The sequence below is a fragment of the Pieris napi genome, chromosome 13, assembly GCF_905475465.1.
Source record: "Pieris napi chromosome 13, ilPieNapi1.2, whole genome shotgun sequence".
NCBI lineage: Eukaryota > Metazoa > Arthropoda > Insecta > Lepidoptera > Pieridae > Pieris > Pieris napi.
In genome coordinates, this window is record NC_062246.1 from 2,742,222 (window position 1) to 2,759,920 (window position 17,699).

Below are 17,699 nucleotides of genomic sequence, written 5' to 3' on the forward strand. Positions count from 1 at the left end.
GCCTATATAGTCTGTCTCACACTAAAGCGTATCGGCTGCACCAGCCGCGCTTACGTTACATCACCGATCTCGTCAGAGAGATGTGAATACGCAGTATGCGTTCTGTCCCGCTCTAACGCGTTTTTATTTTCGTTACGGAATTTCTTGATTCGGTCGCCGCGCTCAAAGTCCGCGATAAAATCTATGCAATAGCTTAAAAATACTTTCGTAAGAATCTTACTACTAATAAACAACTAACGTAAAATCATACATGCTTATTTGCATATATTTTTATATAGTATATAATTAACGTGACAGGACATTAAGTATTTTATCTGTGTGTGTGATTTCTAAATTAAATTAGGTACCTATAAGGAATATCAAAATTCTTAAAACCAATTTAGCAAACTTCCCCTTCCTTTTAGTAGGGTCTTCATAGCACCAGTAGCGCAATTCTTGAAGCAATATGTTCTGAAGACGGCCACCAAATCTATAACAGTACAATAAATCGGTTGTATCGCCGCCGTAACGGCTGCACGTAATGTGCGTAAAGCCTCCAAAACCTTATATCAACACTAACAAACTAGTTCAGACTCATTTGTACGTATGTCATTCGATATCTGTAGTCTTTAGGTAAATATTTGCTTGTGTGGCCACAGAATCTACATTTATCGAATGTTTGTTAGAAATTCTGATGTGTTCTGTTAAGACGTTCTATTCTGTTAACATAAAAGTACTTTAACGTACATAAACGTGAAATTTAAAAATTTACATAACTCGAGAACTACTAAATCAACTTCACATTTAACTATTTGATGATATGAGGTTATTGAAATGTTTCAAAATTAGCGCCATCTATTGTCGTGTCCTTAATATAAACAAAAAAAGGGCAGGAACGAAAGCGGTGGAGGAAAATTATTCGCGCCCGACACCATGATATTGTAATGAGTTACCGACTCAGGGATTGTCTCGAAGTTTGTCTTATGAGTCCTTCTATACGGATAAACCAGGGCAAATTGATATTGGAATGGTGAAACATGACATTTTACAAAGCTGAATTTCTTCTTGGATCTTTATCTGGTCCGCGTGTCCTTTAAGACCAGTTTCTGGGTATCGAATTCGGGTTTGTTCTTGAAAAAATTAACGAACAAACAAAGGGTTGGATAAAATGTTACTTTTTAAAATATGAAATACATATTGTCTCGTTTTCTTTGCAACCCGCAAACAAAACCGGAAATGCAGATAAGGCAGATGAGATAAAGAGAGCCGGAAAGACTTGGATCGGAATACGAAACTCAAGACCGAACGCGATGTAGACTCACTGTAGACTATACAATCAAGTTGGCCACGATTCCGAGATATATATATATATATCCTATAATAGACAATTATAGATTTTATTCATAGACAAGCCTACTTAGAATGAAACCTAACCTTATATTTATCAGTATTTGACAGATAGATTAAAATCCCTTAGTCTATTCACTAGGCAGTCACGTTCGAAATTCGAACAGAAAAACACCCCTCTTATAACTTGAAAGGCAATAAGGGGCGCACAGCGAGGGCTGTCACCAACGTCGTTTATATACTCGTGTCCAACGTTTCAAGTGTCATCCTTAATGTGGATCTTGACGGAGTGGATAAATTATATGTCCAACTGTTTCGCTATTTTCTGAATATAATGTGGGTGACATTGATAATAATGCAGGTGGTTTTAATTTCCAGCTGCGACTTCGTAATATAATTGAATTGTTGACAAATGTAATAATTTTCTGTTTTTTTTGTAACAACCTGAGATAAAAAAAAATTTATCCTATTTTATCGCCCACAAAAATTTTTGGCTCACTTATTAAATGTTCAGTACATTAAATACGTATTTTCTGTAAACTTTATAAATACAAGCGTAGTAATCCGGTAAACACGCTTTCCTACAAATTTCTACATCTTCCAATAAAGTACTCACCTGTCCCTTTTCATCACGGTGTTAATATAATTTGACAGAATGAGACGATGTGCTTTAGTTAAAAGAGTGCAATTAGATTCTTTTTTAAGTCAACTATTTTACATGAGTTAGTACTTTTTACCATAAAGTCTCTTGAAAGAAACAACAACGAATAATTTAAAATTCTAACAAAATCTTAGTAGATGTAATCTAATGTAGAAATTACGACCGCAAAAACGATACCATTTGTCACGATATATCATTGAAACACACCTGAACAGTAATAACAAAGAATGATTGTTACGTTTTTATTTCCTCTTCATTGTCGCATTTTATGTGTATTTTGCTTTGATTTAAGGCGGCCCAAGTGCTGTAACTAATGTTTGGTCGGATTTTATTAATTTTTAAAGGACCTCGGTATTTTATGATGATTTGTTCAGAGTAGTTCAGATTAAAATCTACAAATTCCGTATCACCTCGACGTTTTTATGACAGTTTTTACAGCGCACCACAACTGTGTGAAACCAGCTATCCACTGAAGTATCTCCGAACCAATTTGACTTAGGGTGCTTAAAGAATAGAGCGTACCAATTCTTTAAAGGCCGGAAACACTTGCGAGCTCTCTGCCATTGAGAGTGTCCATGAACAGGTATAACTTAACATCATGTGAGCATCCTGCCCGTTTAACACTAGAATTTACGTGATGGCAGCAGAGATCAATTACTAGCAATTAGTTCATTAAAAGATACCGCAGGTCCAGGCGAGGAAGGCAGAACAATCACTGGAATGCATTGGCACCGGTTTCTGTCAGAAGGCGCATCGACGTTGTTTATAAATAAGTCTAATTTATATAAAGTTACTAGCTGACCCGAAACGTTATTTTTTAGTTCAATATAAATAACTATCTACAATAATAAAAAATAGGGGTTGATTGTAGATAGATGAAACAAAAACAAAAATAAAAAATTATATATTTATATGGGTTGGACAATGAACACCCCTTATCACTTAGTTAGGGGTTTGAAAGATAGATAGTAGCCGATTCTCAGATTTACTGAATATGCATAAAAAATTTATAAGAATGGGTCGAGCCTTTTCAGAGGAGTATGGGAACGAACATTGTGATACGAGAATTTTATATATTAGATTTACCTATTACGCCGCTGACGCAGAGACCCAAAGTGAGCCTTAGCTTCCAAAACTAGAGAACATCACCTTTGCTGATCACACAATGATCAGCAAAGGTGATGTTTGCCAATCAGCCACTTGGAGCTTGCATTTAACCCATCATCGCGCATTGGCCGGCCCAGAAAATTAGTAAACTCAAACTCAAAATAACTTTATATATATAATATATAATACCTATTATATATATAATAAAAAAATAGGTAACAACAAGTACACTTATGAACATCAACAGAAAAGATGTTAAATTGGTTCTAAATTTACATTTACTACCAGTTGGCAAATCAAGGGCGTAGAGCGGGCAAGAAGAACTGGCAATAAACTCTCCGCCACTCTTTTCTCTCAAGCTAAAGCCCAAAGACGGACTGGTCATGCTGAAAGAAGCGTATAGTTTGTCAAAAGTCAGATTACCATTATTTTATTAGTTACGATAAAAGTTTTCAACGATTTTATTTATAAGGTTAGAATATTTTTATATGGATAGATAAATTGGGCATATTGTTCCGATGGCTTAGCTGAATCTAAAATTATTACCGGGCTCTCGTATGTATGTAAAATAAAATGTGCATGGAATTTGCGTTAGTTTTACGTTCTTGTATATTGTTTTTTACTATAAAGAGGTAGTTTATTTGTGTAAAATCTCAAAAACTACTGATTGTATAAAATATTCGTGCATTTTAAAAATAATTTACGAAAGTTCTTAGAAGATTGAAACTGCTTATGCCTACTACGTATTAAGTTCTATTTCACCATATTTTGCAATGTAAATTTTACTTACAAAATTTTAAGAATTCCCTTTAATTTGTAAAGGCCGTTCCTGACCTCACCATCGGGAAGGGCCGGCTGGGAAGTATACAAAAAGTCGAAATTGATCTAGGCGTCTTTTAGTAGTTCAGTTAGTAACATAAAAATGTTCCGGTAATTGAGAAACTCCTTTTTGGAATCGGCTAAAAATATGTAATGACTATGGAGTTTATAAATTACTACATTTTTTAATTGAATACAAATATAAAATAATGTAACATGTATAGATACTATCAACACATAACTAATTTTGAACTCTGGAGAAGACATTATAATATATTTCATTTATTATTTAAAAGTTAAAACTAAGGATACACAATATGGTAATTACCAATTTAAATGACTAAACGCTTTTTACATAACAACTGACAACCTTCAAAAATATTTAGGTCGATTCTTCGAAAATCGTTTTAGTAAAACATCGTATTTCATTAATATTGTAATATTAAAAACATGTTTATTTACAATTATTAAATTAAAAAAATAACGCCCGAACAGGGACTTGAACCCTGGACCCTTGGATTAAAAGTCCAATGCTCTACCGACTGAGCTATCCGGGCTCTGATAATTATGTTTTATTTATCAAAATGTATAGAAATTTGACCTTCAGCGCCACACACACACACATTGACATAGTCAAACAATCTTATTGAAGTTTTATTTCTGATGAAAAGAATATTTGTTTAATAATTGTAAGCTAACCAACTCCATAGACGCAGAAATGTGTTATAATTCCCTAATTAGGGGTAAAAACTTACCATTATATTCATAAAACTAAATCAATCAAATTGTACTCTCGTAACTAAACTCTGTCTCTTTTCGTCACGGCATAAACATATTTTTATAAAAAGAGACAAAAGGGTACAATTACAATTAATGTAAAAGATATTTTTAAATAAATGAGAAATTAACTATTCAAAAATAATGCAATGCAAAGGACAATCCGCCATCTTGTTTATACATTATGATACGCCATTTCAAGTATTAAATTAATACGTGCACTTCCCAGAAGATCCCACAAAGATTAAAATATTTCGCATAGAACAGAATCGAAATCTGAGATAACTTTAATTCCGTTTTATACCGACGTCACTATTCCATTCATTTTAGATTTTCATTACTGTATTTTATAGAGCTGAAATTTAATCTGCTTTTTGTTGAAATAACAAAAGAATTGAGGTAAAGGACGGAATAATGTCGATATAACTAACTATCTCACCATTTAAAGCAGCTATACTATCACTATAGTATACCATACAGTACCATAAATACACCATAACACTTCATATGTCTATGGTTGTTATCCGGTCTTGAATAATAACTGCCAAATTACGTCTAACCGTTATCTCGCTTAGGACCGTGTTTCCTACCACAAAAAAGATATATAAGCTTGGAAGGGAATTTGACGACTCATTGGTCTAGTGGTTAGTACCCCTGACTGTGAATCCATGGGTCCCGGGTTCGATCCCCGGCTGAGACGAACATGGATGTGATGAGTATTTGGTGTTGTGCTTAGGTCTTGGGTGTTTAAATATTTATTTATATGTCTATCTATCTATAATATGTATGTATATCCGTTGCCTAGTACCCATAACACAAGCTTCACCAGCTTAGCATGGGACTAGGTCAATTGGTGTGAATTGTCTTTAAAAAAAATAAATCATTTCATAGATACAAAATCTATGAATCATAATTGATTGAGCGTGCTCCATCCATTTTACGCGATCGACATAGTCTTTATAATCCAACTTTCATAATAATCGAGTTTAATTAAATATCGAAGCATACGAGAAAACATTATTATACTATAAATGAAATTATCGTCGTAAAAGAAGTGTGTGGCAACATTTTTCATTAATAATACATACCTTTGATCAGCGCCTTGTCAAACGCTTGTCAAAACACGTCAATTTCTTCCCCCGATAGATATTCCGTTGTTATTGGATTGCGAGAGACATTCCGTTTCAATAAAACCTCTTTGCTTCGTGTCTTAATAGTTATGAGCCTACTTTTTATTTCCTGTTATCATAATGTGATACCTGTATTGTATGTGTATAAAGCATGAAACATGAAAAAATCACCTATGTAACATTAAAACAATTTTATTACAAAAGTAGTAATTTTTCATCTATAGTCATCCTACTAGGCTAGTTTTAAAAACTATTTAAATATGGTGTGTAATATTAATTACAAATATATTAATAGAACATAAGAATCTTTAATTGGGACTCAATAAAGTGGGTAACCACCGAAATGTATACAGGTACCCATTGTGTAAAATATTATGGGGTTATGTATAAAATAATGTCAGGCATGAAGAAAACGTGTAGAATTATCACAAGTTTGCATTTATTTGTTTAGAGTTATTACGATTCCCGAGTGCTCTCTGTAAAATATGCGAACAGAAAATATTTCTGATAAACAATAAACTACAAGCTCCCACCTTTTCAGAATGCCAAATCATAAAATGACTGCTTCACGACTGATTTGAGAGCGACCGCCGATGCGAAAACCGCTGCGTGAGTTCGAAAAGTGAGTTACAGAATCGCTGGGCAGACAGTTAAAATTGTTCTCATTACACAAATAAAAGACAACCTAACAAATACTTATCCGATTCCACGCAATGCTTTAATCTTAAGAATGTTATAAATTACAATTTACAAGCCAAACTCACCGCCTTTAAAAGTTTAGCTGAGGTCAGCATTAGCACGTCGGTTTATTCCTTCTTTAAACACCGGTAATTCCCTTTGACGCAAAACGCGGACTGCAGACAGTCCAAAATTGCACTGCCAGCAGTAACCGCCAGAGACAACGCGAAATCTAAGTGACAATTACGGGCCACTGTCTCCTAAATAAACATCTCTTTATCCTTGGCGCATAAAATCTATCAGCGCAGAATAATCAGTCACCCATGTAGTCCTGAAATGCGTGGCCTTTTCAATGAGTAGAAATTCTTGGAGCATTGAGGTCCCTCCGTCATGTGTATTGTGTAGTGCTCAGGAAATTTCGGAGCGTCTGGAAGTTGCTATGCTGGCTAAATTAGCCAAGACGCACAACGGACCAAATGGGCATCCAAGTACGGAAACTGTGAACTACTATAACACCGATTGACTGGCTGTTATCAATTATGGGCGACTTATAGGCTCGTTTCCCTCCGATAAAAGTCTAGAGAAATGATTACAAAATCCGTTTACTCATGCTTCAATTTTTCGATAAGCTCCACTGAATGTAATCATTATGGAATTTGAAATATATCGATATTGTTCAAGTGGATTATGGCTTTAATATCCCGAGGGATTTAACTGAATTCTCTCTATCCGTATTACATCCCTTATTCTATTTCGCTATGGATTTGCAAATGCAATCCAATAAACTGGACTGCGCTACACATGCGACTTAAGATTCATTCCGATGCTCATGAAATTAAATTATTCTATTGAGACGTGCGTTTACTTACTACAAATCAATTCTTTCTGATATGTAATTGTATGAAATTTTTCCTCATGTGTGATGATGAGAAACAAATTTCTGTTTGTTTCCTTAAGCCTTTCACGAAGTTTTTATAAAAACTAGCTGACCCGTTGTTTTGCCATGTTTATAATATTCTAGGAAACATTTTTTTAGTTCAATAAAAATAACTATCTACTATAATAAAAATTGGGGTTGATCGTAGAGGGGTGAAAATAAGGGGTGGTATGTATTGTTATATGATGTATCATAAAAAAATAAAAATATTTTTTTTGGGGTGGACACACCTTATCACTTAGTTTGAAAGATAGATAGTAGCCAATTCTCAGACTTACTGAATATGTATAAAAAATTCATTTGATTCGGAGGAGTATGGGAACGAACATTGTGACACGAGAATTTTATATATTAGATAGACCGACATGCCGCTATTACGAGTATACATACCATATGATATATGTTTTACGTACTATATCTTTTTGTTATATTAAGTTCTTCTTTATTATTGTGTTAATTTGTGAATGGATGTTTCTTTCTTTTATTACGTTATTTTTTATCACCTTACTAGTCTTATCATTGCGTATATAGAGATAACATTGGAGCGTTTATTGCCCTGCAAGGGTTAAAATGCTTAATTCACAATATTAAAATTAAGCTGTCACTTTCAATTAGGTTCTAGACAAGTTAGAATATAAACGCAAATTTATTAAAAGACTACATGAATGAAATCTTAAATACTAGGATAACATATAGATATATTATTATAATGGTCTTGTTATAATAGTCTTTATCAAATTAATAAACACAACTGAACAAATAAAAGTATGTAATACACTGGTTCCAGGAAAAATTACATATACAGTCAAAAATACAGTTTTTGCTAACTCATTTAGATGTTGTATAAAAACAGTCAAAATTCTAACGATAAATAATTGTTCGTGTAAAATTAGTGATTCGTCTTATCAAGACCATCGCATTATTCGAACATTCAAAGCGTTCAATATTCATGAACTAACTTAAACTCGCCGTACTGCGTTTAAAACGGCTATTACTATAATGGAATCTGTGTTTGTCTATTACGAGATCGCAACTATGGTAACCAGTATTACAACAACAAACTAGCCATGTTGCGGTTGCAGCAATTTGTTAACACGTTGATAACTATTTTATTCAACATTCCCTTGGCTTGGCGTACACAAGGGATATTTAACGATACAGCTAAAAAGTCTGTCTCCTTGAATGTATCGCGTATTCAGGCATGATTTTGAATTGGTATAAGACTAATATCGTCGGTACGCATTCTTTATTCTTACATATTTGACCGTAGTTTTTGGTACCGGCAAGCTGTAGTTATGAACGTTTAGTTAATAAAGGACGCTGTTTACTATAGATAATTTACACAATGTAATTAAAAGTCTTTTAAAACCAGGAGTTGTGCTACAACCTTTTTAGGTCCGGGCCTCAGATTTATGTATCTGTTTCATGATCATTTTATAATCTATTATGCATGTAGATGATCAGCCGTCTGTGCCTGACGCACGCCCTCGACTTTTTGGGTCCAAGGCATGCCGGTTTTCTCACGATGTTTTCCTTCACCGTTCGAGCGAACAAAGAAAAACTGTCATCTATAAAACAAAAGAATGGCTATTGTTGCAAAAACGCGGTTTTGAATAGTTACAAATACAATTTGTAAGTAACTTGTTTGTCACGCTGTTTCAACTAAATTGTTCACTGTCAGTAGTAATTTTGTAAAAATTTACAAAATATTTTTTTGTTTTTAATAAAAAATTTGATGCAGTGTGATAAAATACTATAATTTTAATTATATTTGCAAGAATATGGTACAAAAATGTTATTTAATGTTATGTTCTCCGCACATAATGGCGTGCAAGGATTTTACATTTAAGTTATATAGTCATATCAATTAGTCAATTCTTATATTATTTTTAGTGATATATATAGATGTATTACAACTTCATATGATTCTCGTGTATAAATTTAATATAAATATACTGTATGGATTAGTTAATATTTAGTAAACCAGCACTGAATATGCCACTAAAATGCTGTGTACAGATGTAATTGGACTTCAGGTTTACAAATGTTGTTTAGTGTGTAACTTTATGTATTTAATCAATCTGTTTTCTGTTTCTGTTCCAAAAATGTAAAAATTACGTAAATATGCGAAGTAAAACTGTTGCCATATTTAGAGGTTTACAGAAAGTAGGTTAGGACATTTTAGAAGAAGCGCATCCCACTAAACAGTTTAAAGTGCACATGTAGCAATTTACATCCGGTACATAGATTTCACAGGAACTTTAAACATTTCGCTTTAAATCCCCTTAAACCTCTTCCTTAAAACTTTCGGTTATTTTATTTCGCAATAAATTTAGTGAATGCACGCTATCTATCCAGGTCTGTTGCTAATTAGTAATTACCTTAGCCGCCATTTACCTAAGCATAACCACGCGATTCAACAATAAGCCACGGTATTCCGCTTAATCTACTCAAACAGAACTGACAGTATAATCATTGTTATTACTAACATTACATTACAAATGCTAAATACATTTGACAATTAGGCGCTGTTAACCGAATAATTTTTGGGGTTGCCATATCAATAATTAAAGGCTATTTCGCTTATAGGCAAGCTTTTATGCATTTTTTAAAGATCTTTTTATTTATATGATTTATGGTTTTATGTAAACATAAAAAAGGTTTAATGTTGAATAGATTACAAATAATCTTGCGAAAATACATAGAATCGACGCAGCGGCGCGCGGCTTGCTGCAGACGGAAACTAGAAAGTAATATGAATCCTTAAAGAACCTTAATATTATTTTAAAAGGATAACAAAATGTGCCGAGCCGTGTTGGCTTAATGGCTTCAGCGTGCGACTCGTATCCCTGAGGTCGTAGGTTCGACCCCGGCTGCGCACCAATGGACTTGTTGTCTAAGTGCGCGTTTAACATTAGCTCGAACGGTGAAGGAAAACATCGTGAGGCGTGTGTCAGGCACAGGAGGCTGATTGCCTACATGTCTATTATATTTACAAATGATCATGAAACAGATACAGAAATCAGAGGCCCAGACCTAAACAGGTTGTAGCGCCACTGATTTATTTATTTTAACAAAATGTGCCAACAACTATGGAATTTATATAATTTATTATAAATATAACACGAAATACCAACTGTATCACCTCGACGATTCCCACTTAAGTAATTCCGAACCAATCCGAATTAGGGTGCTTCAAGAAAAGAGTGTACCAATTCTAAAAAGGCCGGCAACTCGCGAGCCCTCTGGCATTGGCAACATCTTGCCCATTTACCCTCTGTTCTTTAAAAAAACTAAATTGTATCAAAGCTAAGTGATTAAACCCATTCATTGTGTTTTTCATGGGTAATTTTACTGAGTAAGTTTTACAGCGAAACATGAATAGTTGTTTTCGATATGCACACAGAATCGATAAAGAAAGAGACACCAGCCTTGCGATTCTGTAACTCACTTTTCGAACTCTCACAGCGGCGGTCGCGCTCAAATCAGTCGTTTTATGATTTGGCATTCTGATAAGGAGGGAGCTTGTAGTTTATTGTTTACCAAATCGTAAAATGACTGTTTTACGACTGATATAAGCGCGACCGCCGCTGTGAAAACCGTTGTGAGAGTCCGAAAAGTGAGTTACAGAATCGCAAGGCAGCCCACGTATGCAAGAAAGTCGCTCGAACAAATAAATTGAACACGCATGAAAACTTAAATAGGCAACGGAACATGGAAGGTAAAATTTCCGATTTTTCGTTTTATTCTTAAGTTTATTCTATTACAGAATCGAATATAAGTTATCGTGTAACAATGTTGGCTGCACTCCCCGGGGCGTTACACTACGATGCAAACGTATTTCAATCCTTAAGACCACCTGACTTATACAACTTTCTGAATCAATTTAAAATCCACGAACTTGCTTATTTTCGTCTTCATAGAATGTTTCTTGGAAATTTCGCCTCAAGTCCCGAGAGACAACAATAAAACATTATATTTAATTCAAATCTACATGAATTTTTCGATACTTTCAGTTCTATGAGAGTCAGTTCTATGTGATTAGGTTTTTCAAGTCAAGGTGCTTCTATAGCGTAACTGAATATTTAGAACATAAGTTTAGAACATAAATTTAATAACGTATGATATGATATGTACAATAATATAATGATACAAATAATATAAAAACTGACCAATTCATATGACTAATAATGTAAAATGTAAAATTCCTTTTAATACAAATTTGCGCGCCATTGTGTGTGGCAGAATATGCGAACTTATGATTGACACATCGTCTTGCAATAAATTATTATTATTATTATTTTAGTGTGTTTGTTTTATATTCGTTTTTTTAAGTAATAGGAGGCAAACAGGCAGGAGGCTCATCTGATGTTAACTGATACCGCCGCCCATGGACACTCACACTGCCAGAAGGCTCGGATGTGCGTTGCTGGCGATTCGAGAATTGGTACGCTCTTTTCTTTTCGAATCGATATGAGATAAGACCGGGTTGCCCAGCAATAATGAAAACAATCGCACGCATTTCTAACGTTGTGGAGAAGTAGCTACTTATATTTGTGCCCACCTTTTTAATTACATTGAATTTAAAGCAGGTTTATATTTGTGTATTTTTATTAATTTTGCTTGAATATTTGCTATCTATAACACTTTTAAACCATTTTATGGAATAGACAGATTAATAAATAACATCTTAATTATAAATAAATTCATCAAGTAATTAAAATTCAACGTTATTGTACTAAAGGTAATGTAATACACCAGTATGTTAAAATATATGTATTTTGACACAAGAATACTCTTTATCTTACCCTTAGCTATATAAGCTTACTTATGTAACTAATATAAAACTGCAATGCTACAATTATTCGTCGCGTAGAATAAAATTTAGGTTGTCGGATAAATTTTACTGTATAAAAAGTTGTACGAACTTTTCAGCTTAGCATTCATTTGAATTCGGGTCTCGTGACGTGATATAACGTATGGCATTCCTAAATTAAAAATGGCTATACCACAGAAGCAGAGATTAACTAGGTATTGGAAAATGGGAATCGTGTATATCTGTATTTTTCTGTGCCTTATACAACTATATCAAAGGAGTTAAAATGTGTTCAAACTATGAAGTGACGTTCATACACGTTTAGAGACCATATCAAAACGCAAGCTGTTGTAAATGACAGGTAATAAATAGATTAATAAGTTTTTAAAACCTTCGTTTAAATAAAGAATAATTTTATTTAAGGAGGTGTTGCCATATTTTATAGATATCTGGGTTATTACAGTTAAACCCGCTTAGTACGATTAAATTAAGCAATAAAAAGATTTGGCTGAATAAACGAACTATTCTCACTTGGTAATAATTTATTAACTTCGATTTTGATGTCCAGTGTTCTCTCCATAGTATATTTTAAACTAGTTTATTTTAAAATCCGATTTTTGAAGTTATACTTCTTTAGGCGCGTTATGAAAAATTGATGAGAGTGAAATTTTACAATGCGCGCGCACCGTGACACAAAATTATCAGAATGAAGTTCACCACGGAAGATGCTACGGCATTGGACATAATTTAAAAAACAACATTCGAATAATAATATAATTTATGTTACACTTAATGTAAGAGAATAATAATAAATATTTATTTAATTTTTCAAATGTAAACTGAACTTTATTGACTATAATTACTCGTTTTCCAGTCTTTGATTATTTAATTGTAATTAATTATTTGCATGCAATCAAAAACTATTTTTAATAATGCCAAAGAAGTATAACTTCTTACACGTGTACATAAGTACACGCACCCTTTTTTAAATCTAAATTAAAATAGTCAAAATTGCTTAGAACTTTTTTTTCTCAGGCAACAAAGTGGTATGTAACGAGATTATACAATTACCCATTCAATCAAAAAATGGTGGATGTTATTTCTATTTGTAATATTATCTTCATTTTTATTCTGCTATTAAATCACATTAAAGTGTTATTTTAGATTTAACAAACCCGGAAATGAAACACAATACAACCGCTTGCCTAGAATACATAGTCATGCAACAATATATGCCACGACAAAGGGAATTTGAAGATCTGCCAAGTCGTCGATTGCTGGCTTTTCGCAATAAAAATTGTCATCTCCAATACACTTTTGCTGCCATAAGTTTCATTGTCTTCAGTTCATTAATTCGGATCCCGTATTAAAGCAAACAGTGGCACAATAACAGCTAATACACACTTATCGTTGACAGAGTAGTGGAGTCTGATGTAGTTTACGTCATACCCTTTCGATGATGCTTCTAAATTATAACCTATTCAGAATTATAGTATATATGTTAAGGAAATAGTAAACCACTGTGTGGAACCAACTGCCCACTAAAGCATTTCCGAGCTAGAGCCAGTTCTAAAGAGCCAATTCTAAAAAGGCCGGCAGCGCGCTTGCAAGTCAGAAGGCAGTGTGAGTGTCCATGGGCGGTGGAATCACTTCATCAGATGAGCCTCCTGCCCGTTTTCCCCCTGTCCTACATTAAATTTTTGAGTTTATTGCTAGTTCTTCTCTTCCGTTCTACGCCCGTTCCGTTCTACGATTTGAGAACTGGCAGTAAAGGTAAAATTAGAAGCATTTAATGTATATTTCTTTTTTGACGTCCATTGTGTTACCTACATGAATAAATGATTTTTGACTTTTGACTTTTTGACTTTCAGGATCTCCTTGATCTCGATTATCCTTGTCCATCTGGACACAAACACTGAGAGTTGAAACTTACGCTAAGTGTGACTCATATATGTCAAAAATGTAATTGATTACTACTTAGTCAAGGTATGTTAAGTAGACACGCAATGTCAACTTAACATTGCTTGACTAAGTCTGAATCAAATGTTAGATTTAGAGCTGTGTCTCAGTATTTCAATAACGTATTAGATTTGACACACAAGATTCGAACTTAACACAAAGTGTCGACTTCCAATATTATCCCCAGAGCAAGCTACGGACCGCTTCGCCTACCTCAATCGGAATGCCACGCTGAAAATCGGATTTCATTGACATAAGTATTTAAATTTGTAACTGCCAGCTTACCGGATATTGCTTCTATTTGTTGTTAATATAAATAAGTACATTTTGATTTTGCAGAAAAGCGAAGAAATTAAATTTTTTCACCAAATTTTGTAGGAATTTAGTATGAAAAATAAATTAACTCTTCAACGGCAAGGAAAGCCTGTATGTACATAAAATTACTTTTACTTATCACATACAAAACGTAATGTAAATAATATAAAAAATCTGGAACATAAATTTAAAAAATATATATTGGTAGGTATGGTTTGTGGACTCAGTTTTCGCACTGAGACGCTCAATAGGTCCCGTTGTACATAATAAGTATAATATATTTTTATGTAAACTTTTGACTGAAATACGTACAAAGCTTATTTACTTATATACGTAGTATAAGTCCCAAGCCTCAATATCCTCATGGTATTCCGCCGTGTTTCAAACAGAATATATTTATCTTCGCCTAGTTTTTACCTATACTTGATGGATTAGTCTTTGGATGGATTTCGAACGGTAAAATTTAAATTTCGAACAAAACTCAACAGTAAACCTGTGATAATATTACGTATTTGGTAACAAGCTTCATAAGTTTAACGTTCATAAGTGTACACAATACCTATATCAATAAATGATTTCTGACTCTCTTGACTTAACATGATATAAAAAATAAGCCATAGAGGTATTTTATTTATGCTGAAAGCTTCACGTAGCTTTTACTATATGCTTTCTCACTGGCATTGCCTGATAATAGCTATGAAAGCTCCCGCACAGGCGATTTAACTCAATCTGATGTTGACTCACATTGAAAATTCATTAGCCCTTCGTTATTAATTTTACGCTCGTTGAATACATTTTTGGGTAATTCGAATACAAACATTTAGTTATTGAACTATTATTATATTTGCCATAGAGGTTATTTTTATTCATGCAATATTATTGCTTGAGCAGTGTTGGCCTAGTGGCTTCAGCGTGCGACTCTCATCCCTGAGGTCGGAGGTTCGATTCCCGGCTGTGCACCAATGGACTTTCTTTCTATGTGCGCATTTAACATTCGCTCGAACGGTCAAGGAAAACATCGTTAGGAAACTGACATGTCTTAGACCCAAAAAGTCAACGGCGTGTGTCAGGCCCGGCTGATCACCTACTTGCCTGTAAGATTGAAAATTGATCATGAAACAGATTCAGAAATCTGAGGCCCAGATCTAAGGAGGTTGTAGCGCCAATGATTTATTTATTTAATATTATAGCCCACAAGCGACTTTTCTACTTACTTAATAACTTTTTCGAAGAAAACTTAGTAACAAACGAACGCACTTATTTGAGGAAAGTTAAATAATCCTAAACTTAGAACGCCACAAAGTTCGAAAATATTTGTACGCTATAGATTATTATAGACCACGGCTGATATTCCTAAATGTATTTCAACCATAACAGCGCTGCCATAAATTACATGTGCATAGATAAAACATCGTTTGACAGCTCTTGACAGTCCTTCCCTATTCTTGAATTTGTCAGATGTCATGTCTATGGAGCTTAGTAAAAATATGAAATTTCTCATATTCACAACATTTTTTTCCTAAACACATTCTCACGTAAACATTAGCAATAATCACTCAACGAAATTCCCTCGGCGGTTGTTACCAAGAATAACAAAAGAACGTAACAACTTAAACTCTTTTCAATCGATGTTTCGTCGTTTCCTACAGTCATTTGTTTCTGTCCAACTCGAAAGAAAATAAAAGTGGAAACTTATTTCTCGGTGAATACATTATTTAGGTTTCCATTCAGGTACACTATATCAAAGTCGGTGTAAATAATGCGCTCGTATGGCTGCTATTCATTGCGAAAGTCGAATCCACGTAAGAGAAATTTAATTGTCGGATTCATGAATCGAAATTAGCGGCAGATTTAAAATATTTCCTAACATAGATTATCGTGCGTAATGCGTACTTTTTATAATTTGCATTTGTTTAAGTTGTATTTTTTTTTAAAGACAATTCACACCAATTGACCTAGTCCCATGCTAAGCTGGTGAAGCTTGTGTTATGGGTACTAGGCAACGGATATACATACATACTATAGATAGATAGACATATAAATACATATTTATACACCCAAGACCTAAGCACAACACCAAATGCTCATCACATCGATGTTCGTCTCAGCCGGGGATCGAACCCGGGACCCATGGATTCGCAGTCAGGGGTACTAACCACTAGACCAATGAGACGTCTTTCATTATAGTTATTATATATTATCTGTAACTTCGTACTTCTTGCTCTTTACAGTATTTTTGTTTATGATGACCAAGATAAGCGCTTTTCAGCTATAAGCTATCTTATGTTGTATGCTCTACTATTGTTTCCGAACTAAATTTTGCATCACGTCACAATAACAAATAAAACGATGCGGTATTTGACGCGGCTCGAAATGTGTTCATAAAAACTGTATGTGTGTTTATTACTGTGTGTTTATAAAAGCTTATAATAACTGGAGTTTAAAAGAATGTTTTATAGAATGTCATATTTCGAAGCTATCATTATTTATGTACTCATTTCAAGTTCTCCCGAATTAGTTATTTTTACTTATTTATAAACTTACTGAGAGCTTATACAATTATACATACTTGATTGTACTTATCATTCTTAAAACACATTAATGTAAAACGGGACCAATATTCTTTAAATATTTGATCAGTTTATTAGCTTTTAATTTGCATAAAATAGTCCGAAATCGATACTTAAAGCAGTTTAGGGTAAATTTGTGTGCCTGTGTTTATTCTTAAACCACTTAGGATATTCTTTAATATTCCTTGAGCCCAAACCACGAAAGAACCTACTTCTTCCTCTTAACGTCCGTATTGTATTTAGAAGGACGAATTCGAAAAGGAACTGCACTTTAGTGCCTCTGTCATCTGCATTACAATTTCCATTAGAATTTGCTTCTTTGTGCCCTAAGAAACACGTCTAAGTAATCCCAACATTAACTCCAATTTGCTTGGTTTCAGTACTGTTTGTTATTTGAAACAGGAGCTTTGAGACGACACTATCAGACTACAAGGAAATGTGAATACTAGTGCAATATAGGTACGTACATAGTAATAAAAGATTAAATTTAAACTACTGCCTGTGGCATGGGTAGATATTATTTATTTATTTACATTGGGAATTAAAAATAGACTATACTCCAAAGAGAAGATAACTGTTCAGTCGCTTAGTTAAGTTCATTCGT

General features: G+C 33.8%; 1 non-coding gene across 1 annotated transcript; it reads right to left on the minus strand.

The window, feature by feature from the left end:
* Positions 1–4,397: 4,397 nt before the first annotated feature.
* On the minus strand, positions 4,398–4,470 carry Trnak-uuu. Its single transcript has one exon. It is a non-coding gene; the product is annotated as a tRNA-Lys (tRNA).
* Between the last annotated feature and the right edge of the window lie 13,229 nt (positions 4,471–17,699).